Source organism: Mus caroli, unplaced genomic scaffold (genome assembly GCF_978045245.1).
Source record: "Mus caroli unplaced genomic scaffold, Mus_caroli_1 scaffold_13, whole genome shotgun sequence".
Classification (NCBI taxonomy): domain Eukaryota; kingdom Metazoa; phylum Chordata; class Mammalia; order Rodentia; family Muridae; genus Mus; species Mus caroli.
In genome coordinates, this window is record NW_028227268.1 from 100,834,376 (window position 1) to 100,861,148 (window position 26,773).

General features: G+C 42.2%; 1 long non-coding RNA gene across 1 annotated transcript; it reads left to right on the plus strand.

Moving 5' to 3' along the window:
- Positions 1-16,967: 16,967 nt before the first annotated feature.
- LOC115032567 (uncharacterized) lies at positions 16,968-24,631 on the plus strand. The gene is made up of 3 exons (XR_003838212.1): positions 16,968-17,077; positions 20,610-20,718; positions 24,385-24,631. It is a non-coding gene; the product is annotated as an uncharacterized LOC115032567 (long non-coding RNA).
- The last annotated feature ends 2,142 nt before the right edge of the window (positions 24,632-26,773 follow it).

The following is a 26,773-nucleotide window of genomic DNA, read 5'->3' on the forward strand; positions in this document are numbered from 1 at the left end:
AAGAGGAACTATCAATCCTGAATATCTATGCTCCAAATACAAAGGCAGCCACATTCATTAAAGAAACTTTAGTAAATCTCAAAGCACACATTGCACCTCATACAATAATAGTGGGAGACTTCAACACACCACTTTCACCAATGGACAGATCATGGAAACAGAAACTAAACAGGGACACAGTGAAACTAACAGAAATTATGAATCAAATGGATCTGGCAGATATCTACAGAACATTCTATCCTAAAACAAAAGGATATACCTTCTTCTCAGCACCTCATGGTACCTTCTCCAAAATTGACCACATAATTGGTCACAAAGCAGGCCTCAACAGATACAAAAATATTGAAATTGTCCCATGCATCCTATCAGATCACCATGGACTAAGGCTGATCTTCAATAACAAAATAAATAATAGAAAGCCAACCTTCACGTGGAAACTGAACAACACTCTTCTCAATGATACCTTGGTCAAGGAAGGAATAAAGAAAGAAATTAAGGACTTTTTAGAGTTCAATGAAAATGAAGCCACAACATACCCAAACTTATGGGACGCAATGAAAGCATTTCTAAGAGGAAAACTCATAGCTCTGAGTGCCTCCAAAAGGAAACTAGAGAGAGCACACATTAGCAGCTTGACAACACACCTAAAAGCACTAGAACAAAAGGAAGCAAATTCACCCAAGAGGAGTAGACGGCAGGAAATAATCAAACTCAGGGGTGAAATCAACCAAGTGGAAACAAGAAAAACTATTCAAAGAATCAACCAATCAAGGAGCTGGTTCTTTGAGAAAATCAACAAGATAGATAAACCCTTAGCCAGACTCACTAGAGGGCACAGGGAAAGCATCCTAATTAACAAAATCAGAAATGAAAAAGGAGACATAACAACAGATCCTGAAGACATCCAAAACACCATCAGATCCTTCTACCAAAGGCTATACTCAACAAAACTGGAGAACCTGGATGAAATGGAGAAGTTCCTAGACAGATACCAGGTACCAAAGTTGAATCAAGATCAGGTTAATGATCTAAACAGCCCTATATCCCCCAAAGAAATAGAAGCAGTCATTAATAGTCTCCCAACTAAAAAAAGCCCAGGACCAGATGGGTTTAGTGCAGAGTTCTATCAGACCTTCAAAGAAGATCTAATCCCAGTTCTTCACAAACTATTCCACAAAATAGAAACAGAAGGTACTCTACCCAACTCATTCTATGAAGCCACAATTACTCTGATACCTAAACCACAAAAAGACCCAACAAAGATAGAAAACTTCAGACCAATATCCCTTATGAATATTGATGCAAAAATCCTCAATAAAGTTCTTGCTAACCGAATCCAAGAACACATCAAAACAATCATCCATCCTGACCAAGTAGGCTTCATCCCAGGGATGCAGGGATGGTTCAATATACGGAAATCCATCAACGTAATCCAGTATATAAACAAACTCAAAGACAAAAACCACATGGTCATCTCGTTAGATGCGGAAAAAGCATTTGACAAGATCCAACACCCATTCATGATAAAAGTCTTGGAAAGATCAGGAATTCAAGGCCCATACCTAAACATGATAAAAGCAATCTACAGCAAACCAGTAGCCAACATCAAAGTAAATGGTGAGAAGCTTGAAGCAATCCCTCTAAAATCAGGGACTAGACAAGGCTGTCCACTTTCTCCATACCTATTCAACATTGTACTTGAAGTCCTAGCCAGAGCAATTCGACAACAAAAGGAGATCAAAGGGATACAAATTGGAAAAGATGAAGTCAAAATATCACTTTTTGCAGATGATATGATAGTATATATAAGTGACCCTAAAAATTCCACCAGAGAACTCCTAAGCCTGATAAACAGCTTCGGTGAAGTAGCTGGATATAAAATTAACTCAAACAAATCAATGGCCTTTCTCTACACAAAGAATAAACAGGCTGAGAAAGAAATTAGGGAAACAACACCCTTCTCAATAGTCACAAATAATATAAAATATCTTGGCATGACTCTAACTAAGGAAGTGAAAGATCTGTATAATAAAAACTTCAAGTCTCTGAAGAAAGAAATTATAGAAGATCTCAGAAGATGGAAAGATCTCCCATGCTCATGGATTGGCAGGATCAACATTGTAAAAATGGCTATCTTGCCAAAAGCAATCTACAGATTCAATGCAATCCCCATCAAAATTCCAAATCAATTCTTCAACGAATTAGAAAGTGCAATCTGCAAATTCATCTGGAATAACAAAAAACCTAGGATAGCAAAAACTCTTCTCAAGGATAAAAGAACCTCTGGTGGAATCACCATGCCGGACCTAAAGCTCTACTACAGAGCAATTGTGATAAAAACTGCATGGTACTGGTATAGTGACAGACAAATAGACCAATGGAATAGAATTGAAGACCCAGAAATGAACCCACACACCTATGGTCACTTGATCTTCGACAAGGGAGCTAAAACCATCCAGTGGAAGAAAGACAGCATTTTCAACAAATGGTGCTGGCACAACTGGTTGTTAACATGTAGAAGAATGCGAATCGATCCATTCCTATCTCCTTGTACTAAGGTCAAGTCTAAGTGGATCAAGGAACTTCACATAAAACCAGAGACACTGAAACTTATAGAGGAGAAAGTGGGGAAAAGCCTTGAAGATATGGGCACAGGGGAAAAATTCCTGAATAGAACAGTAATGGCTTGTGCTGTAAGATCGAGAATTGACAAGTGGGACCTCATGAAACTACAAAGCTTCTGCAAGGCTAAAGACACCATCAATAAGACAAAAAAAAACACCAACAGATTGGGAAAGGATCTTTACCTATCCTAAATCAGATAAGGGACTAATATCCAATATATATAAAGAACTCAAGAAGGTGGACTCCAGAAAGTCAAATAACCCCATTAAAAAATGGGGCTCAGAACTGAACAAAGAATTCTCACCTGAGGAATACCGAATGGCAGAGAAGCACCTGAAAAAATGTTCAACATCCTTAATCATCAGGGAAATGGAAATCAAAACAACCTTGAGATTCCACCTCACACCAGTCAGAATGGCTAAGATCAAAAATTCAGGTGACAGCAGATGCTGGCGAGGATGTGGAGAAAGAGGAACACTCCTCCATTGTTGGTGGGATTGCAAGCTTGTACAACCACTCTGGAAATCAGTCTGGCGGTTCCTCAGAAAATTGGACATAGTACTACCGGAGGATCCAGCAATACCTCTCCTGGGCATATATCCAGAAGATGTCCCAACCGGTAAAAAGGACACATGCTCCACTATGTTCATAGCAGCCCTACTTATAATAGCCAGAAGCTGGAAAGAACCCAGATGTCCCTCAACAGAGGAATGGATACAGAAATTATGGTACATTTACACAATGGAGTACTACTCAGCTATTAAAAAGAATGAATTTATGAAATTCCTAGCCAAATGGATGGACCTGGAGGGCATCATCTTGAGTGAAGTAACACAATCACAAAAGAACTCACACAATATGTATTCACTGATAAGTGGATATTAGCCCAAAACTTAGGATACCCAAGATATAAGATACAATTTGATAAACGCATGAAACTCAAGAAGAATGAAGACCAAAGTGTGGACACTGTGCACCTTCTTAGAATTGGGAACAAAACACCCAGGGAAGGAGTTACAGAGACAAAGTTCGTAGCTGTGATGAAAGGATGGACCATTTAGAGACTGCTGTATCCAGGGATCCGTCCCATAATCAGCTTCTAAACGCTGACACCATTGCATACACTAGCAAGATTTTGCTGAAAGGACCCAAATATAGCTGTCTCTTGTGAGACGATGCCGGGGCCTAGCAAACACAGGAGTGGATGTTCACAGTCAGCTATTGGATGTATCACAGGGCTCCCAATGGAGAAGCTAGAGAAAGTACCCAAGGAGCTAAAGGGATCTGCAACCCTATTGTTGGAACAACATGATGTACTAACCAGAACCCTGGAGCTCTTGTCTCTAGCTGCATATGTATCGAAAGATGGCCTAGTCGGCCATCAATGGAAAGAGAGGCCCATTGGACTTGCAAACTTTATATGCCCCAATATAGGGGAATGCCAGGGCCAAAAGAATGGGAATGGGTGGGTAGGGAAGTGGGGGGCGCTATGGGGGACTTTTGGGATAGTATTGGAAATGTAATTGAGGAAAATATGTAATAAAAATATAAAAAAAAAAAAAAGAAAAGATGAAATGTAACTGACAATTCTAGGACTTAGATTCTGAACCTTGGAAAACATAACTCGCAAAGTTTCATTTGAAATAAATTGATTTCTTGTGGGTTTTCAAGAATAATTTTCTGTACATTTAATATTAGCCTTTTTGACACAATATAGTGAATATAGACAGTGTTTTCCAAGAAGGATGGCAGGCTGCCAGCAGGTACTGTTTTTATAGTTCCTGCTGAGTCCCCTGTGCTCCACATTTGTGGACAGCCTGCCACCTGCCTCTAATACTGTGTTACTATGACAACCTGCCTGGTGATTCTGCCCCTGGGAGACATGTGATCCTCAGGCCTGTGGCAGAGCCTATAGGCGGCACCCATTAGGCCCTCATTTAGGCTTGGATTTTATTTATTTTTAGTGCTAGGGCAATTTCCCATTTTCCCATTAAAGTACAGAAAGAATAGAAGAGATGTGTTTCCTGTTGATAGAGGAAGAGAATACAAAGAGGAACTAAAAATAAGCACATATCAGCTATATGCACTGGATGCCTTTCCTATGGGAAAAGCTGGTTTGAAGGAAGCAACAGAGAACTTGGTCATGTGGCTGTATTCTCAGGGATGTGGCATAAGACAGCTCCCTTGGTTGGGGACCAAGAAGCGCGTGCTCAACCTCCTGTTGTGAGTGTGCTGGCTGCTTTTATGTAACAGTAAAGCTAATTCTGGACTAGACTCAAGTTATACAGGCTCTGACGCATTCTGCTGACCTGGGGGCCATCTGGCTTCTTCAGGGATTGAGCGTGACTAGGTAAAGTTGTTAATGCGTGTAGTGGCACCTGCAGTTGAGGGAGTTTTCTGCCACAACAGTGTGAAGCCTCCCACAGCAAAAGGTCTTCATGGATCACACATTCACATTGTATCAGCTCTCGGTGAGGTCTGCTCACCGCATCAGCTGGCATTTCACGGCACCAGAACCAGTGTTTTGACTTTTGATGCTGCGGAGTCACAATAATCCCTCATTGATGCATCATTTCCCTTATGTTTCTGTTTATCGCCGAGGATCTTATTTTAATTTGTGTGGCTGACTTCCAATCAATCAGCTCTAGTGTAGTCCAGAGGAGAACATGTAATCTAATAAAAACTTTGCTAACTGATACTAGCCATTTGTCCTGTCATGACTACATTGTGTTTTCCCCAATTAAATATTTATTCAGAGAAGTCAAATCAATAAGACTGTGGATTTGACCTAAGAGATTAAACACATCTATTGTTCTCCATAAAAAAAAAAAAACCATTCTATTTACTATTACACGTCTTCTGTTTGATCTAAGAAGCCTCCGATTATTCTCTTCCACAAGCTTTGAAAGCAAAAAACTTAAAATTAATTATAATCGTATCATTGATAGTAGTATGCATCCTTGGGTTCTCAGTTGATAAAATTACTTTAATCCAATTATTTCCCTTCCATTTTATTTTTCCACTCATCAACAGCAGTCCTAGAAATTCTTCACCCTTTATGTCTTTATGAAACAGACTCAAGCAACACATAGGAATGTATTCAGTTTCAGACAAAGTTCCATGTCTCTCCAACAATTCAACTACAGATCTTTTTGATCTCCCGTGTTTGATCCTCATTCTTTCTCTACTAGTATTCTTTCCTGAACCCAGGAGAGCCAGACGGTCTTGAGAAATCCCCTTCACATGCTACCCCACGGTAGGCTATGTCATCATTGCCTAAGCATTCTTGCCCTTATATTTCGTATTAATATCCTACCATGTCACCTACCTCGTGTTTCCAGACACTTCTGATATTCTGACTGCTCAGCCAATGCCTGACCTGATGTCTAGCAGGTGATTGCCACCCTGACATGGATAAAGGCCAGTCATCAAACTGACCTTCATCGCCAGTGGACACATTGCCTCAGCCTTCTGCTTCCCCCCTGTTTCCAACCTAATTCTTCTTATAAATTCTCTAAAATACCTAATTGATGATCCCTCATAGCACAGCAAACACGTGGGTCTTGTAAGCCAAAAAATGGAGACTCAGTCTTGCTGGGACAAACAGGAGAAGCATCAATCCTGCCATCAGAACCCAAGCTGATATTCTAGTTTAAACCAGTTCCTGATTTTTGTTCTTGAGATCCATATTTATTTCTTTTTTAAAAAAAATAGTTGCCGGGTGTGGTGGCACACGCCTTTAGTCCCAGCACTTGGGAGGCAGAGGCAGGCGAATTTCTGAGTTCGAGGCCAGCCTGGTCTACAGAGTGAGTTCCAGGACAGCCAGGACTACACAGAGAAACCCTGTCTTGAAAAAAAAAATTCTTTTACATTTATGTTTTAAAATATTTTTGTTCAATTTTTATCTTATGTGTGTGTGTGTTTTGTCTACATGTATGTCTGTGCACCATGTGCTGTATGTGTAGTGCCTGCAAAGGCCAGGAAAGGGGTGTCAGGTCCTCTAGAACTGGAGTTAGAGACAACTGTGAGATGCCGTGTGGATGCTAGGAATTGAACCCAGATTGTCTGTTAGAGCAGCCAGTGCTCTGATGAGCCTTCTCGAGCCCCTGGTTTTTATTTCTCAAGTGCAATATCAGTATCTAAAAAAGTATTTCCTAAACTGCATTAACATACATATGCTGTACTTTGTGTGCTTGACCCCAATTATGTAATATTTACATTACATTGTACATTGAACATATGTACATATTAACATGCATTAAGTGCATGACCCTATGTAAATAAACAAGTACAGTAAACTTTATTATATAAAGCCTTACTGTATTAATCTTCAAAAATTACTTACAACATGAATATCCCTTTCAAATTAAACCTTTGATTTTACACATGACATATTAGACACTCATACATGGTATTATCAACAAAATCAACATCAGCATATATTACTTCAGCTCAGCCTGCTCCTCGGGAGAAAAGCTTGTCAAGGTGAACACTGTCTTCCAGATTTGTTTTTGATTTTTGTCTCTAGAAATTGTAGCTGTCTTGTGAAATCCTCTCATTTCATTCCAAGCCTCTGGTACTTGGGGATTTCTGATATGAAACTGTACCTGACACCTGGTTCTTGCCTCAGGACTGTGGCATTAGAGCTGCTTATTTGTTCCTTTTAAGATGTCTTGTGACCACACATGACTCAATATTTGGTTTTAGTATATGACTCAACATGGCACTTAAGGCTCTGACACAGTTATCCTGTGGCTGGGCCTTTAATATTGTTTTCACATAGAAATCAGGAGGTGCTAATTTTTTTCATGTTGTTGGCCATAATAAATATGAACACACATTTATGAAAAAGCCAGTGTAGGTGTGTGTACATCTGCTTCTGTGTAATACATCCCATGACTGTGTAGACAAGTCCACCCCCATTATCTCCTCTTTCACCTCAATTATTTGTCTCTAGTAAAATCAGATCACACGTAGCCTAACTCTTGTTAATCCCCAACAGTCCACATACAAAGCGTTTAATCCTTACCCAGCTGTGTTTAGTGCGCCTCTCAGTTAGATGACTGCATGATGATCTATTTAATTAGATGACTGCATGATGATCTATTCAAGATTCTTTGTTTGCTGAATTAAAGCTTCATTTCTTTATAAGGTGCTGAAGTATGGCCCCCAACACAAGCATAGCACTTCAGAGCAGCTGATTCCTCAAGAGAAAGGCTTTTGTTTTAAATTCCTAACACAACTACCAACTCAACATTCATTCGTGTAACTTACTTAATTCCTAAATCAAATCCCTGGAAGTACTTAGCTGGGCCATACAATCTTATAAGTACCAAAGGTTTCATCCTGGATCTTTTATTAACATTTGATAAATGTATACACTCAAGTATCTTCACTCCAGAGAGCACATGATCTAGATCATAATTATTATTTTTAATTTCATTGCATGTACTTGATTATTTTGTATGTGAGAGTTGTGCATAATATGATGGCTTGTAAAGGTCAGAGTACAACTTGTGGGAGTTGGTTCTTCCTTTTACCATGTGGGTCTGGGGGATCAAATGTAGGTTATCAGGCTTGGGAACAAGTGCCTTTATCTGCTGAGCATTTCATAGTCCCTGAGTCTTTATTCCTTTAAAAAGTTTACACATACTTGCTTATTTATCTATTTGTTTGATGTATGTGCATGCTCATTGGAGTAGAGGTCAAAGGAAAGCCAAGGAAGTTGGTTCTCCCCTTCCATCACGTGGGTCCCAGGGATGGAGTCAGGGCACCAGGCTTAGTGGCATGCACCTCTTCCTGCTGAGTCATCTTGAGGGTTGTACATCATAATTCTTAAGAGGATCAGAGGAGCAAACATCAATTTCACTAATATGTACCTTGAAATGCTTTGCCACAGCCACAGGCAATATGCTCCAGCAAGATGCTCAGCTGGTAAAGGTGCTTGCTGTGCATCCTGGCTGATGCACAGAACCACACAAAGGTGGAAGGAAAGAACCCACCTAGAGTCGTCCTCTGGCCTCCACATGTGAGCCTCACCCCTACGTCATGTATATACGTATGCTCGATACACGCATATACTCAGACACAAGAAGTCTTTTAATTAAAAAAATCAAGCAATAAGCAAAAGTTTACTTTATTTATTATAACTTTCATAAGTTATATTTGTAGTTGGTAAATGTCATTCCAGCCACTATAGCCACATGAGTAGCTCTAATGAATGATGCTCCTGGCACCCTACCACTCACTGTAAAGTATGTTTAAGGACAAATTTCAACAAGATTAAAATTCTATTAAGCTGTAAAACAATGAAAGTAATTTAAGATTGTCTAAATATATGGTATCTCAGACTCAAACTTTGATCAGATATCACAGTATGCATAGAAAACTATAAAGTAAAATTGTGCACAGAACACCACTAGCTACTGTTCAAAACACCAAAGGCCTGATAGTGCTTTAGACTCTCCAACAGGAGCCTGTTCTACGTGAATAAACCCTGTCCGCCTCACCGTTCCTGTACACTTAGCCGGTATACACCATCCTCAGCAACGCTAGCCAGGGCAGAGAGAAAGCCCAAGTCTACATTTTATAATGTTAAGCTAAGGCATGCCCAGGGGATAGGAAACCATGAGCTAGACTCTTCTTTATTTTTTTTAAACATACATTTATCTTGGGGCATTTGGAAAGAGGTACACCACAATTTACGTGTAGAGGTCAGAGGACAACTTATGGGAATCAGTTCTCTTCTACCAGGTGGTCCTGGGGATTGAACTCAGGTCTCCACACTTTGCAGCAAGTGCCTTAATCCCTTGAGCCATCTCATCAGCCCCGGATTTTCCTGATGAAGAATATTCATGATGGTGCTTCTGAAACTTAAGAGTAAAAGGATTCTAGTAAATTAAGATCAGAGAAGGTAATTGAATTGGTCAATGCAGTGTGTTTATAAGTCATTACCAGCAGTAATAACCACATACGGCAGGATAGGATGCTAGAGAAAGAAAGCCTTCCCAGGTAAAGGGCTAAACAAACTGTTCTTCTAAGGGAAAAACACACCCAAAGAGTGCTTCCTGTATTATTCCATCTAATAGCATCTTGTTCTGTTTTCGATTTAGATATGACATTCTTGAAATAAAATTAACCAAAAGCAGATTCATAGAGTTGGGAAGATGGGTCAGTGGGCAAGAATGCCCCCTTTGCAACCACAAAGACTTGAGTTTAAATACCCAGCTCCCATGTAAATAGGAGCTTATAACCTCAGCACTGGGGCCAGAGTAGGCAGATCTGGATAGCTTGCTGGCCAGCCAGTCTAGCCAAATGGTGAGCTTCTCCTTCAGTGAGACAGTGTCTCAAAGCAATCAGATAGGGGCAGGGGTGCAGTAAACACAAAAGCCTACTCTGGAGTACCACATGGGCCTCTCTGTACACCCACTTGTATCTCTCGTATGGGCATGTGCACCCACACCCACATCAAACAGTAACATCTCTCTCCTAAAACCAACAATCACAGTACTGGTTACAAGAGGTAAGGCATCGATGGGAGCAGGATGAAATGGTTGTGGCTGTGAAAGTGCGACAAGAGGGCTCTGGTGGGGGCGCTATCTGTGTACTGACTACAATGTGCATATCTTGGGGGTTTTTTTGTGATCTTTCGTTGCGTTTACAGTTCTGGAGATTGAACCCAGAGCCACATGACTGTTAAGCATGTGCACACCTGTAGACCCAGTCTCTCCCAGCCACCAGGAAGGGCTTGCCCATGTTAGGAACCTGTTCTTGGGCAGCCCTCCCTGGCATTGCTTCTCTGCTCATCCCTTTAACCCCAGGTCCATGTCTCCTGTCAGAACGGCCTGTATGTGAGATTACAAAGGTTGAAGGGAAGTCCCGGCAACAGATTTCAGGAAGTAGAGATCTAAAGCCAGATCCTTCTGTAGTGTGCGCAGCTTCATGCAATCCAGCTGTCTGCATGCTGGCCTCAAAAACTCCTGCTTCCTGGCAAAATGACAGGAAGAGAAGTAATCATATATGTATTTCCTGCCCACTACCTGGGACAGACAGACAAGAAAAGAGGGACTGTAAAATTTGAACACTATAACCATTATGTAGCCACGTGCTTCTTCCCTTCCCTCTTCTTCCCTGTCCTCCTCCCCTTTCCTCTCCCTCTTCCCTCCCATTCCTTCATCTTTCATTCCTCCCCCCCCTCCTCCTCTCCCCTTTCTTCCTCTTCCTTTTCCCTTCCTTCTTCCTCTCCCCTCCCTTCTTCTCCCCTTTCCCTCTCCCCATTCCCTCCCCTCCTTGTCCCTCTCTCCTCCCCTCCCCTTTCCTCGCCTTCCCTTCCTTCCCTCCTCTCTCTTATTCTCTCCTCCCCTCTGCTCCTCTCCCTTCTCCCTCTTCTCTTTCCCTCCCTTCCCCTTCCCTTTTCCCCTTCCCTCTCCCTCTTTCCTCCCCTTTTCTTTCCCCTTTTCTCACCATCTTCTTTTCTTTCTAGCATCTCATGTAGCTCAGGATACTCTCACTATGTAATGCAGGAAGACCTTAAAATTCTGATCCTCCTGTCTCAACCTCAGTCTCCTAGGTGCTGGGAAGACAGTATGTTTCACCATGTCTGGCTTACACTAAAATTTCTCAAAAGTTAGCAACTCTGCCTCTTTCTGCTGACCTTGGAGACTATGTGGATCTTCAGGGGTCACGTGTAACTGTTATTGAACGGATGAGGTGACACCTGTAGTTAAAGCACACTTCTGTCACAACATGGTGGGATAGAAGCCTGGTGAGAACATCCTTTTGACAATGCTGACATCTTTTGTTTGTTGCCACAGCATCCATCCCCAACCCTGCCTCCAGCCCCTGGACTGGCTCCCTTATAGTACCTGATGTGCCTCCTAATGGGAGAAGATAGATAGGGGAGGGAGGGGGAGGGAGAGGGAGGGGGAGAGAGAATGGATTTTTTTTTTTTTGGTGTGTTCAAAGCAACATATTCACAAAAGGGTTCAAGTATACAGAATTGTATAACAAAGTTGAAAAACCCTCTCCTATAAGTCCCTGTTTCCCCAGGTAACCCTGGTCAGTGTTTAAAGCAGGACGTAGGACTCCATAGGTAGGAGAAATACAAGTTTACAAAACTAGGATCATATTCTGCATGTCGCTTTCCATGAAAAAACAATATTTTTTTTACTTGAATAGAACAGTAGAAAAAAATCAAAGTAAAACTTAGAATTATCAAACCTGTTGCCTCTTCAAATCAAGATATAATTGCTCTTTAAAGATGAATTATTCTAGAATTAAGACCAGTGACAGTTTAAAAAATCCACTAGGAAGTTTAATTTGCTATTTTTTTCAAACTCAGCTTCAATGTGAAGCTGTTCTCCACATTTCTTTTGTCACAACGCCTCGCTGTGCTGACCAGGCTCCACTGCTGATGCCTAAGCCTTACCTCAGCTTTCTGTTGTTGTTGTTGCTTTTCTAACTGTGCTTCCTGCTGATGTGTTCTGGACTCAGTGTATCTGTGTTATCTCAGAATTATGGATTGAATTTTATCTTTCTCCGGAGGGGAGAGAAAGAGTGTGTTGTTCTCAAAATAGGTCTTACTTGGAAATAAGATCTTTAAAGAGGTAATCAAGTTAAAATGAGGTAATTCGAGTGGGCCCTATTATAAATAATACTATTAAAAGGGGATATAAGGACTCTGCCCCCTGCCCACCCCCCACAGCTGATACTGCCCCTGCCCAGATATTTTGTGACATGGGCACAAGTTCTGCATCACACCAGGGCAAAAAAAAAAAAAAAAAAAGTTATTACCCTGTTCTTCCCTTGTTTTTGTTCTGGTGTCTTCCACCTCAGCTCTCTACCCCTGCCTGGGCATGAGCTTTGCCGATGATCACCCTGCCCTGCTTGCTTGCCACACATACTGCCTTTCCTTGATCCTGCCACAGCACTCCAAGGCCACCAGCTTCGCCCATGACCCGAAGCAGGCCGGGCACCCGTGCACGCCACAGCATCACCCTGACCCCTTGAATCTGTTGCAGCAGAGGGCAGCAGGTGGTGGTAGTGGTGAACAAAGCCAGGGGCCCTGCCCTGCCCAGGACTACTGCGGGCACACTTTCAAGTCCAGTGTCTCTCACCTCAGTTCTCAGCCCCCGCCCACTGTACTCCACCATACACGTTTGGCGTTTAGAGACAGAGATCTGTCTTCACCTGGGTGAAGTTGCTAGGAGACAGAAATGCTATGTTGCTATGTTACTGGGCTGGTGCTTCTGGCTGCTAGGAGGAAGCCCCACCCTGCTTGCTGCTGGTTCCACAAGGCCTGGTGTGTGTCTGTCTCTATCCCCTGCTCTCCCTTCCTTGTGCAACTCTGCTGCTACCATCCAGCTCCCCTGGCTACCACTGCACAGGTGCGCCTGGTGTCTCCACAGTGCACTGTCTCCCAGAGCAGACATCTCCCCAGTCCCCTTGTCTGATGTTCTCTGTTACATTCTCAGTTCTTCCCCCTGCCCCCAGGAGGTGATCAGCACTACTTGTCCATAGTATGAAGCCCAGAGCCAGTGCCACTTGGTACTCCCATGCCCCTGTCTTGTTCCCACAATTTACATCCCCTCCCCCCACTAGCTCAGTTCGTGGCACATGGATATACTCACTTTCTGTTGCCATGGTCTCATGCCACTGCTGTCAGCTTTCTGGTTTCTCTCCATTCTGGTCCACATTAACTCTAAGCCAAGGGTACACTAGACAATTTTGTCTCTATGTGTGTCTCTTCATGTGTTTTTCTCTGCTAATACAGCCTGTCAAAGTTACTTAACAATTAAGGTTTCCGTTCCATCCTGCCTTGACAAATAATGATTTTTGCTACTGCCACTAAGTTATAGTGTGCTCTATTGTCTAACTCAAATATGACAAATAGATACTACTTGTCAGAAGTCTGCTAATATATCAGTATTCAAACTTACGACAGAGATTTGCAAAGCCTAACGGTTAACCCCCAAGGTCTCAGAAAATAATGGAGATAGCTACAATAGACTGCCTGGATTGTGGTATAAAAACCACTGAAAAATGTTGCCATTGCCCTGCCCAGGCTTGGTCTACACTGTGGACAAAACTGGATACACTGAGAGTCAAATGCCTCATATTGTGTAAGTCAAGGTGAGTCATTTCTCATTTCACACGAATCTATTCCACAGAGAAAAAGCTTTTCATCTTCTGGGCTTGACAACTTGGGACTGACTCTGTCCACATTGCCATGGAGACCACAGCGACCTGGGAACTGTTTAGGTAGTGGACTATAGATGAACCCTGTTATTTTTTAATTAATACATGACTCATAGATTATAATTTACTCTTCCCCAGATTTCTGATTACATTGATAGCTAAGGAAACTTTAGCTGCTTGACAGGAAGAAAATAGACTTAGCGCCTTAACCCTAAGGTAATCCACCACTATATTTGCTTATTAATAAATTTGTTAACTAAGACTGCCAGATTTCTTACAGACTTCATGATAAATGACACACAAGTTCAAATATAAGCTTTCACAGATGTAATCTGCTACTCCCTTACCTAAACTGTTTCCAGCAACTAAATGTTTCATATTTCCTTTTCTTGCTATGCCACTGTCCTAACACTATTCCAGTTCTCATTATTCCAGTTTGCCTAACCCTCATAAAATATTTCATTATATGATCCAACTGTACAGTCACAAATTAAAATTTAAGTTTTCTTTGATTGTCTTTTAACTAAATTTAAAGTGTTTCTAGTGCTGAATCTACACTATAAGCTATCATACTCAAATACACGTTTCATTTGATTGTACTTTAACGATAGACTTAAGGTCTTTCTCTTGCTATATACATGTTCAACTATATTCGTAAGGTCAGGCTTTCAAGTCTCCCTTGCCTCTCAATTATAAACTTAAAATTGTTTCTCATTATGTATAGTCAGTCTCCTAGACAGAAGGAAAAAGCTCTTCTTGTTCCTTCTGCTCTATGAAAGGCTCATCTTAAAGGCTGTTCATGTCGTTAACTCATGTTATCGCTTTTGTAAACTTATAAGCTACAGGAAACCCACTCAGATCTACCTCTCATGGACCAAATAGGCTCCACCCAGATAAGTACATCTGCTAATCAATAGCCCAGAGTTCCCACCTATTCCAGAGGGTGGGATTCCTCTTCCTGTTCCTGGGATTGGACTCACCTCTCCCCCACCCACCAAGACCTAAGGGTTTCAAGTGTATTTTCAAATGCACACCTAAACTTCCTAATGTACACCTAAGAAAAACATTTTTCTCCCAAATGTACTTTAACCTTATTCTCTACCTAGTGTGTGTGTGTGTGTGTGTGTGTGTGTGTGTTTCAGCATCTTGTCAAGTCCAGGCATTTACTACTCCCAAGACTCCAGAGAAGCAACCCCCAGCTGCTCTAATCGACTCTCACAGACACAGACGGTTCTATGGACCTGTTATTTCTGATCTATCCACGGATGGTTTACAGACTCTGAACAGTAAGCAAACAGCCAACTCTCTTAAAATTGGACCAACATCCCCATACCCATCTTCTTAGGTTTTCTAGAGACACATCACATCACCCCAAGTCTGCAGGAAGTAGTTAGAGATCACAACGACCCTATTCCTGCTCCACCATCACCCCTTTCTAATTTTTCCTGTTTAATTAAACCAAAATGAGGAAATGCTAGCATTTAGTCTAGGCTCCACCCCAGTTACCTGGCAACAGATATAGTGAGTGTGCCTGACTCACTATAAAAGGGGCTGCTTGCCCCCTCTTCTCTCTCTTGCTTCCTGCTCTCCCTCTGTCCTCTTGTCCCATTTCCCCTCTCCCTACTCCCCTCCTACCTCTCTCCCTATGCTAATGGCCAGCCTCTCTCCCTCTCCCTCCCCCCCTCTTTCTCTCTCTGTCTGTCTCTGTCTGTCTCTGTCTGTCTCTCTCTCTGTCTCTGTCTGTCTTTCTCTCTGTCTCTGTCTCTGTCTCTGTCTCTGTCTCTGTCTCTGTCTCTGTCTCTCTCTCTCTCTCTCTCTCTCTCTATCTCTCTCTCTCTGTCTCTACTACCCTTTCAACTCCCCTCCCCATGCCCTGAATAAACTCTATTTCATGGTCCCTCATAGGGAAGGGATGTCTCAGCAGGGCCTGTGGAGGCACCTCCTCGCCCCCCCACACCTTACCGCACTTCCACCAAACATATTCTCTCACCCCTTTATCTTTTTATAAAACACAACATTCTGAAAACTGGAGGTATTCTGATGCACTCAAACAACATCTGAGCCCACATCTGAGAGTTAGGAGAGGCATAAAGTCCTTTCCAGAGTCTTCTAAGGGAGCACGGCCTTGATTCATACTTCTAGGTCCATGACAGACACAGTACATTTATTTTGTTTCGAGCTATTGTGACTTGACATGAAATGTTCCCCTGGGGCTCATGTTTTGAACACTTACCTCCTGGCTGGTTGTCCTGTTTTGGAAGATGTAGAGCCTGTAGGAGGTAGGGTTTGGCTGATGGAAATGATCACTGGGACTGGGCTTTTGAAGGTTGTAGACAAGCTCCAGTCTGGATCTACTTTCAGCATCCAGGTTTGCTGTGATATGAGCCATTTTTCTTATCTTTGGCATTACATGACTTCAGTAGGAATACATCGTTGTTGAATTTCTTATGCAGATTTTCTTAGAATAAATATGATTTTTTGATTAGCAGATTCAAATCATCTTTATTTCAGTAAAGCTCTCTCATGTTTATTCTTTAAATTATTGTATTTGTCTTGCACAAGGAGGTAGAATATGCATAGTTAGTATAACAAAAGTTATATTTTATTATGCTGCAGGTCATCACACAAGGTTCACACTCTACATTCCCACCTACCATCCTAAGCCTATCTTCCCAAGCTGCTCACCTGTGGGACATATCTTAGCTGGAGGTCAGGTCCAGTCTCTAACAGAAGTCTCTGAATTGAGGGTCAGATTCTCCATCCACAGGGTTTATCTAGGTGGTTTCTTTCCAGATGTGCAGAGCAGCATTGTTTTTAGTTTCTGCTTATGCACTGTCCAGTGGGTGACTATGTCTGGTTCTCCTGAGTGAGGGATGTCTCTGGGTTCTGGTACAGCCTTGTCTGTAGTGGGGTTCCTGACTAAGCTGTTTCTCCAGGTCTGAAAGGCATTTCTTCCTATGCTCATACAGTATTCCTTAGTTCCCCTCCCACATGGCTATTCTTCAGTGAGTCCTGGGACTGTTGTTTGTTTCCTGCTGTGTGATTTCCTGGTCTGCTGGTCATGTCCTGAGTTAGTGTTATTTATATCCTGTGTTCAGCTAGAATCAGTAGACTCCAGTCATACATGGATGTTTTTTCTGTTTTTATCCTAGCTTTCTTTCCACCTTTTTCTGCCCTCTGAGAACTTACCTATAATTTCTTATTTTTTGTCTTTGGGATTATTTTCTAGCAAGAGTGTTGTATGAAAATTAACACAGTAAGTATCTTGAACATCTCTTCTGTAGGTAATTCCTTCTTTGTGGTTGATTATTTTTAATCGGTGTGTGTGTGTGTGTGTGTGTGTGTGTCTTCATTTCTAAGCTTCAATCCCAGCTGAATCTTTTGACTTATTACTTACCTTCGATGGGCTCTCCTGACAGGTGCAGTGTGGAGAAGGAGGTGAGATGGGAGAGAATCTGTGATCTCCTTCAGTTTTCATGAGCTCCATTGTCCCAAACATCCTTGCTGCTGTTTCCTTTGCTTTGGGGATCACCCCCCTACACTCTTCAGTGTCTAGAAAGCCAACGTGACCTAGATTCATACTCCCTTCTGGAAGCCCCTTCTTACATCCCCCTTTTGGGGAGGGGGATAAGCAATTGATTTTGAAAGCCCCTCTTTCCCTGATACCCTGTATTGCCTGATGATCTCTAAAGGATTCTCAGTCTCTGGGGGGGGGGGGGTGAGCCTGTGCCACCACAATATCTAGATGAAGATGAAGATGAAGCACCATTATCTAAATTTCAGACTGTATTGGGCTGATCTTATCCTAGGTCCAGGATAGCAGCTAGTAACTCTGGATGCTTCTAGTTCCCACCTTGTGGTACCCAGCAGGTTTGTTTCTGGGGTGCTGGTGGGGACTCTAGCAGCTTCTTCACCTCATTGAAAATAAAGCCATCATATTTTTCATTTGAGCTACTATAATCTGTAATTTTCATAACAGGAAAAGGAAGTAAGTATGTTAACAGGAAGTATTTTGTTTTCAAAAAGTCCTCTAGTGTTATATAATAAGCTATTTATAGCTTGGGGAATTTGTCTTTTATTATATTTATATGCAAATGTACTATAAATTATAAATAGGAACATGGTCTATTTTCCATGTGTTTATTTTCTATTTCTTATAACTTAGCAATGGCTTGGAGGTCTGGAGCTGGAAATTGAGCCTGGGCCTTATGGGCACTGATTCTGCCACTAAGCCTGGTTTTAAAATATCCTCAGCTCCTAACTTAGATTTAAAAGTGTCCTTATCATCATGGCAACATTCCTTAGATTCCATTTCTTTTCAAACTAAAGATATCTTTATTATCTTTTAGTTAGAAAATAGTGCTTATTATAAAACATTAAACAATGCTAAAAAAAAGAAAATCACCTGAAATCCTGTCATCTTTATAAATCTGCTATGAGGCTTATGCAATTACCTTGTGAGTTATTTTCTACACATAAACAAATATATCTGTAACTAAGCTCAATGGGAGTGCACATGCAGGGTTGTAAAGTTTTCTTACATACTTCATGCAGTGCCCAAACAGAGATTTCCACCTCCCTCTCTCACCTCCCCCTGCTCTTCTAGGAAAGCACAAAAGCTCATATTTACATGAGTAATCAATGTAATCATTTTCTATGATTACATGCATAGGCTTTTAAAGACACTAATTAACAATGAATATGACCAAAATGTTCATTCATTCCATGTTTTTTTCTAGTTGCTAGTATGAAAGGAAACTTATTTTTATTTAAAAGTTTTTATCAGTTTAAAGGAATCATGTTGCATTTTGAATGCACATTGAATCATATATCCACTTATTTTACCCAACTGTTTTATGTTTTATCAGCTTTTGTAAATTTTGGTTCATGCTTATGGATTTCTTTGCTTATTTAGTTATTTGAGACAGGGTCTCACCTGTTGCTCTGGCTGCCTTGTAACGACTCACTGAGTAAAACATATTGGCCTTGAACTTGTGATGATCTTCCTGCCTCTGTCTCCCAAATCCTGGCAATACAACACTGCCACAGACCCTCTGGATCCCTTTGTCTGCATGGAATGGGTCTCTGGGGCAGGTGGGCAAAGCGTTGGATGGAATGACAGACAGATGCACACAGGAGAGGTTGTGTAGAATCTGAATGTAATTTGTCAAATTGAGCATCAAACTTTTTATACAGAAGAAAATAGGGAAGTTGGGTGACACACCAGCAAGGTACAAAGACGTTACTGGATTCTTACACAAAATAGAGGAATACAAACACAGAAGGTCTAACAGAAACCACCTGGGATAGAATTCATTGTTAACAACTGGGATCAAAAGGAGCTCCACCTAAGATTCACTTAATCTTAGAAGCCAGGGTCAAGGGCTTTGTGCCCTTGCCATAGTTCCTACTCTAGTATTGTATAGTCCACCTTCCCCCTAGGCCATTGTAAATACTTGTGTATGGGTGTAACTCAGCTACCTATAGTTCTAAGTATCTATCCTGGTTCCTCCTTAGGTCTCAAACTTCCTTATTCCTAGATGATGGTAAATTCCTGTGTAGGGCAGTGACTTAGCTTTTATTCAAAGTGATAGTGTAATACCAGAGGCAATTCTGAATGTCACTGAATAGGCAACATTCTTACTGAATTCCAAGCCCATGGTCTGCTCAAGGACTTTCTAGGACGTTTGAAACGCTGGTGAAGACTTAGCTATGTCAGAATTCAATCTTAAAAGGCACTTATAATAAGATAATACTAAAAGAGAGCACGTGGATCCATACACCAGACTAACTCGGGAAAGGAATATTAATGTATGGGTTAAAGAGAATGCCAGACTCCAGGAGGTGAGTTTCCATGAAACTCTCTGACTCTCTGACTCTCCGTCTGTCAAGCTGACTCGACCAGAGTGCGTGGCACAACACTGTGCCCAACTTTTTCAGGCATTGTTGCTTGTTTTTGTTTTATTTTAATTTATTTATTTTGAGACAGGGTCTAACAGTATAGTCCTGGATGTTCCAGAACTCAGTGTACAGACCAGGCTAGACTTGAACTCACAGAAATCCACTTGTCTCACCTCCTGTGTGTTGTGATTAGACATTTCATGTAACTTAGGACTTCAAACTCGCTATGTAGCCAAGAATGACCTTGAACTCTTGATCTGCCTGTCTTCACCTTTCAAATGCTGGGATTATAGGCATGTGTTACCATACTGACTTGCTTTTGGTTTTTCTAAGTTCTCAATTATGTTTGTAGTGTATATTTGTGTACTTAGAGTAACAGCTCTCCAGTCCCATTTTAAGCAAGGGAGGCAATGTAGAGAAAGAGTTCTTAACTTTCCAACTCCTACAGCATTTGCTGTGGCTACATCTAAAAAAAAAAGGTTTTATACACACACACACACACACACACACACGCACGCACGCATATGTGTGTGTGTATAATATTTATAATGTATAGGGTACATATAACACATATAATATATATACATACAACTGTATATATAAAACATATACATATATATGGGATATGCAAATAAAGCATATATACATATACATATGGAACAAAGCTGGAGGCTAACAGACCTGACTTCATACTTCCATACAATGACACAAATCAAGATACTATTGCCCTGATGTAAAGAGAGATGGATATCTCTCTCTGATATTTGGTGGAACATTCAAGGCCATTCTGCTAGAGAAAGGATACTCTTTCAGCAAAGGGCGCTGGAACAACTGGCAATTCATATGAGAGAACAAAACTGAAAAAGATCTTGCTGTTTACCTCACAGTGTATATAAAATGAAGGTGTCAGGACTGCCATAGACTATAGGAGACGGAGGAGACCCAACAGTTGGAGGCAAATGGTTCCAGAGCAGAAGTACATTAAGAAGAAACATGGTAAATTTTATTTATTTATTATATGTGTGAACTTAAGTAGTCATGCTTATTGGCAAGTGCCTTACCTGTTGAACTATATACCTGTTCCCCAAACTGGTAGACTTAAATAAGGTCTATAACTTCGTAAATTTTCTAGTTGTGTATGTTAACCAGATTAGCCTTGAACTCATGATACTTCTCTCTCTGAAGTTACAGGCATGGTCCACCAAACTTACTGGATTATACTACTACTACTACTACTACTACTAATAATAATAATAATAATTTAAACTGGATGATATTTTAGAAGAAACGGTAATGGAAAAATCTCAGTAGTCTTAGGCTTGACAGGTTTCTAAAGTATGATCAATAATCATAAGCTTTAAAAAAAGCATCAGTAAACAGGACTTCATCAAGTACTGCTGCAAAAATTAAAAGATAAGCCAAACATTGTGAGAAAGTATTTGCAGAACATATATCTGATGAAAGACTTGTATCTAGAATACACGGCCAGCTCACAACTCAATCAGACAAGTAGCTTAACAAAAGGGGGTCCCGTGTCCAAACAGATAACTTACCAGAAAAGGTGTGCAGATGGCAAATGAGCACAGAAGATACTAGGGTTTTAGGCATTAGGGATATACAAATAAAGCCTACACTTTCCACAGCATATCCATCAGAATGGCTATGATCCCGACGCTGACAAAGACATGAACAGGAATTGGAGGGCTGCAACACAGAACAGTGGCTTTGGAAAACCAAGCCTTTGGCTCAAGACTGAAGAGTTGTCTCAGGAGTTAAAAGCACTTGCCGCTCTTGCAGAAGACCCAGGTTCAGTTCTCAGCACCCACATGGTGGGTCGCAACTGTCTCAGGGCTCTAGGGAATCCAGTGACCTCTTTGGGCACTGCATACACATGATGTACATACATACTTGCAGGCAAAACACTCATACACATAAAATAGAAACAAGCAAATGCTTTTAAAAGATATTAACTTTATTGTATGTATATATGTGTATGCCTGTGTTGTGTTGATTTTTCTGGCTGCTCTGCTTTGAGCTCCTGGGGAATTAAAAGCATGCACTTGCCTAGGAGCTATCTTAGATCCACGAATGGAAACCATACACACATGCCAATTAATCTTAAAATGCCTTGGCTAACTCAATGACTGGGTACTCCTAAACCTTCCCCTGCTACTCCAGGCCCAATTGGGGAAGTGGCCAGTAGCCACTTACCTGAAAACTCACATGGCTGGCTGGCTTTATCGACTTCATTCTCTTCTTCTCCTAGAGTCCTGGCGATTCTCTCTGTGTGGCGATTCCCTCACAACTCTAAGTGTCCCACCCAGTGCCCAGCCATTGGCTGCTGGCATCTTTATTGATAGACCAAACCAACTGGGGACAATGAACTTCAGTGTTAGTACGCACAGATTCCCAATTAAGTCAAAACATCAGAACATCTCCCCTACATACCCGAGAGTATGTTTTTGCATCATGTGTCTCATGCAGGAGCCCACTAAGGTCAGATGAGACATTGAATCCCGTGGAACGGGACTTACAGGCAGTTGTGAGAACTGAATCTGGGTCTTCTGCAAGAGCAGCAAGGGCTTTTGACTACTGAGTCATCTTTCCAGATCCTAAAATAGAAATAGAAAGGAAATATTTTTTAAAAAGCCAAAAAGGAAACAGAGTTTTCAGTTTCTTTCAAAGATAAACTTGTACTCACCACTGGCTCTGCTTCTGTTTAGCAAACAGAAGTGGAAACATATGAACAAAGACTTGTGCACAATTGCCTGCTGCCTCTTTATTTCTAATATCCTCTAGTGGGAAATAATCCGAGGGTATGGGAATGGTTAAAAACAAATATTTATGTCTATATCATGGAACACTGGCTATAAAAATATCACTAACATGAGATTTATTATTCTCACGTGTAGAAGACTGTAAAGTATAAAAATTGTAAACTGCACTATAGTGTTCAATCAATGTTCCCAGTGTTCCCTTGGAGTGTGGGAGAGAAGGAGAGACAGATGATGAAGGAGGGAGGGGACAGGGGAAACCCAAGGAATGATGAACATATATGCATCATCTTGACTATGGCGGTGATTTCACAGGGGTATATTATACACATAGTAAAGGTAACCAAATTGTATACTTTAAATATTGTAGCGTTGTTTTGAGCTGCACAAAAGAAAAATACAATGATTAAGAACCCCTTCGCCCCCATCACCCAGCTTGTTGCAAAGTCCACTGGGTCAGCAACCGTGGTTTTTTGGTAGGTCTGAGTAGGGTCAATAATTTACACTGCTAAGATCTCTAGATGATATGGACAGTGTGTCCCACACACTGAAGACCATTGGTGCACAGGATGTGACAAACAGCTCTGTCATGAGTTTCTTCTGTCTATGTGGCACCCCAAAACCTGCCTTCCCATGATGGACTCACATACTGTACAGCGGGTGTCCACCTCCCACTCAAGGCTATAGTTCTGCTATTTCCTGTTTGCTGGCAATTCACTGGGGGTCTGGGACTCAAGGTTGGACAGATACCTCTGTTTCTATTTTCACTGTGGATGACTGTATAGGTGTTCAGACCTAAAGGGGTCTTGGGGTGTACCGCAGAGTAGACAGGTGTACCAACCAACCACCGGGGGCTCATTGTGGGTGTGGGGCATGTTCTTTCTCTGTTGATGACCTCTGGAAGGGTGAGGTTGGCAGTGTCCCAGACACCATCATGGCTGAGTTTCCTCCCTTGGTCTTTTCTCCTGTCCCTGCTACTGATGCTGTGAGCTGTTGCTAGGTTACCTGTCAGGAGCTGACTTCTGTGCCCAGATAATTGTATGTTGACATCCCAAGTCTCAGTACTTAGGAATGTGACCTCATTTGGAAGCAAGGCCATTGCAGATTAGATTGGATTCAGAGACCCAGAAGATTACTGAGTTCTGAATGCATGCGCTCCATTCCAGTCCCTATGCTGAAATCCCAGCCTCTAATCTGACTGTACTGAGAGGTAAGGCCTTTTCCCAAGCAATAGGGTCAGAGGGTAGAGGAAGCCCCGAGTGCGTGAAGGCCTGAGAGGAGGTGTGTTATTGATGTGAGTTGGTCATGCCAAGGAGTGTCACCTCAGAAACACAAGAAAATGGCAAAGCCTTCTGGTCCATGTGCAGATGTTGGTAGTGTTTTCAGAAAACGTCTATCATAGCTTTCTCCTCTTGGATGCTTATGGGTCAGAGATTACTCCTACTGGGATTAGCTAAACATGCCCTCTTGTGTGGGGCAGTGAGCTGTGCACAGACAGCCTGGTTCCCAGTTGAGCACAGGCCTAGAACCTCTTAAGGGACGGTAGGTGTTTGGCCACACCTCCTGGGACACTGGCTCCTGCCACAGCTACAGCCTCCTACATCCCAATGCCCAAGCTCCTGGTATTTTGTCTGGACTCCACCATTACCTGCCAACAGCCAGCATGGCACAGCCCACTATAAAAGGAGCTGCTTGCCCCTCCTCACTCTCTTACCTCTTATTGTGTTCTTACACTTCCTCCCTTCCTCCCCCTCTCTCCGCCTTCCCTTCCCGCCTCTCCCCTCCTCCCTCCACATGGCCATGACCGGCTTCTACCTCCCTCTTCTCTTTCTCTCTCTGCCTTTCTACAATAAATGCCTTAAAACCATGGACTGCCTCTTCTCATCAGGACCCGCTGTGCTGGAGCGATGGAGCAGGTTTCCCTCCGAAGAGCTGTGTGTCAAACCTCCCGCCAGGAGGCCTCCCTGCACTCCAGCCACTGCCACCACCAACCTAAGCCACCTGCCTGAGCAAGCCAAAGACTCTCGTCCAGGTGGTAACCCACCAGAGCTCTCTTCTCCTACCCTCTGCCCATGGGTCCCCACCCACAGCAGCATCTGGGATGTCCGAGAGGAGAACCTGACGTCCCTGGCCTCAGTGCAGCCCAGAGACCCCAGAACCAGGTCTTCCATGGTACCCAGTGGAGTCTATGATGCCTGGGAGAAGTCATGGATGGAATCGTTGTCTGTATTGGTTTCTCTTCTTTCACAACAACCAAAGACTTGACAGCAACAACTGGCAGGAGCAAAGGCTGTTTTACTTAGTTTTGGAGGGCTCAGTCCATTGTGGCAGGAGGGCCTGGAGGAACAGACAGGAAGAGGACAGGATGAGATACAGCTCCTGGAGGTATACCCACAGTAGCCCACTTCCTCCAAACAAGGTCCTCATTCCACAGTCTTACCACTTCCCAATAGTGTGTTGAAAGGTTGAAACCATTGGCAGAGCAAACCATTTATTATGATGAAGCCCTGGTGACCAGATCCTCTCTGTAAATTCTCTCACAGACTCCAACACGGGCTTTATTACTTTTGTATGCTGTTCTCAATCCAGTTAATCTAACCATCAAGATTAACTATCAGTGTCCTTAGAAAGGGTTCTGGGGGCTTCCTTACACTTTCTGACAACCCAGGACACGACAAGAAGTGATCTGCAAGCTGGAAGAAGACTTTTAAAACACAATCCACTGGCACCTTGATCTCTGTCTCTTCAGCTTCTAGAAGTAATAGAAACATGCTATTTCAACAACTCATTCTACACTATTTCAGCAGAGTGGCCTGATGGAGACATTTGGAATGCTTGGCTTCTGGAATTCAGTTGCTGTGCACAAGATGCCCCTATTAATGTGGACCCTGCTCATTGCACACAAGGAGAATAGAAGGCTGTCTATTGTGGAGCAGGAGAATGAGGCCTCCCCACAGCTGCAGGTGCCCCTGAGCTTGTCAAGAGGGCAGGGAAGAAGTAGCTGGCCTATTGGTCTTGCTATGTTCTTGTCTTAAATGACTGTGTATGCTTTGTATAAAGGTAAACACATGTCTTTAAGACATTCTAGTTGGCTGTTATATCTCAATTTCTTTTTTAAATATGAGAAATGGTTTGTCCATCCCCTGTAGAAGCCATCTCATTGTCATTTTTAAATTCAGTGATGGGGGTGATATTTCGTTATTATTAACTGTTGTCTTTGTGTTAACCCCTTCAGTCATTCTCTCCGTTCTTGGAACAGTGCATCCTGGCATGTGAAATCCATCTTGTGTATTCTGGTAAGAGGTTTGAAAGTGGCTTATTATGTACATATGTAAGGATTCCCCAGATCAGTGGTTTTAAATCTTTTAAAAACTATTGCCTCTCTAATAAACCTTTTCTTCTTTTCTTTTCCTTCCCCTCCTGCCCCCTGGTATTTTTGAGAAAGGATCTAATATAACCTGACATTAAAATAATTATGTAGCTGAGGTTGGTCTTGAACTCCTAATCTTCCCACTCCATGCTGGAATTACAGGTATGTACCACACAACCCGCTCCCCAATAGGTCTTTTTCTCTCAGTTGTTCCTCAATTTAGTTTCTCTCTCTCTCTCTCCCTCTCTCTCTCTCTCTCTCTCTCTCTCTCTCTCCCTCTCTCTCTCTCTCTCCCCCTCTCTCTCCCTCTCTACCCCTCTCCCCCTCTGTCCCTCTCCCTCTCTCTCTCTCCATATACATATATATGTACATACATACACACACACCACACACAAATATATGTGTGTGTGTGTGTGTGTGTGTGTGTGTGTGTGTGTGTGTGAGCAAGCATGTGTGCCTGCACATCCTTGGAAGCTAGAAGAGGGCTCTGGATCCCCTGAAGCCAAAGCTGTCAATTGGGTGCTGAGAACTGAGCCCAGGTCCACTGTAAGAGCAGTAAGTGCTCTTGATTGTGGAGCCATCTCTCCATTTAGTTTTAGCAACTCAGAGATGCTACATTGTAGCTGTGTGCTATGTGTACAGCTTCCCTTTCTATACACCTTGAGTCTTTTAGCCCCTTCAAAAGCCAAATTTGACTACTTGAAGCATTATCTCTCTATGGAGAACATATGGCTTCGAATTTTCTTTTTTTCTTTTTTTTCCGACACAGGGTTTCTCTGTGTAGCCCTGGCTGTCTTGGAACTCAAGCTGTAGACCAGGCTGGCCTCGAACTCAGAAATCTGCCTGCCTCTGCCTCCCAAGTGCTGGGATTAAAGGCATGTGCCACCACTGCCCAGCTTAGAATATT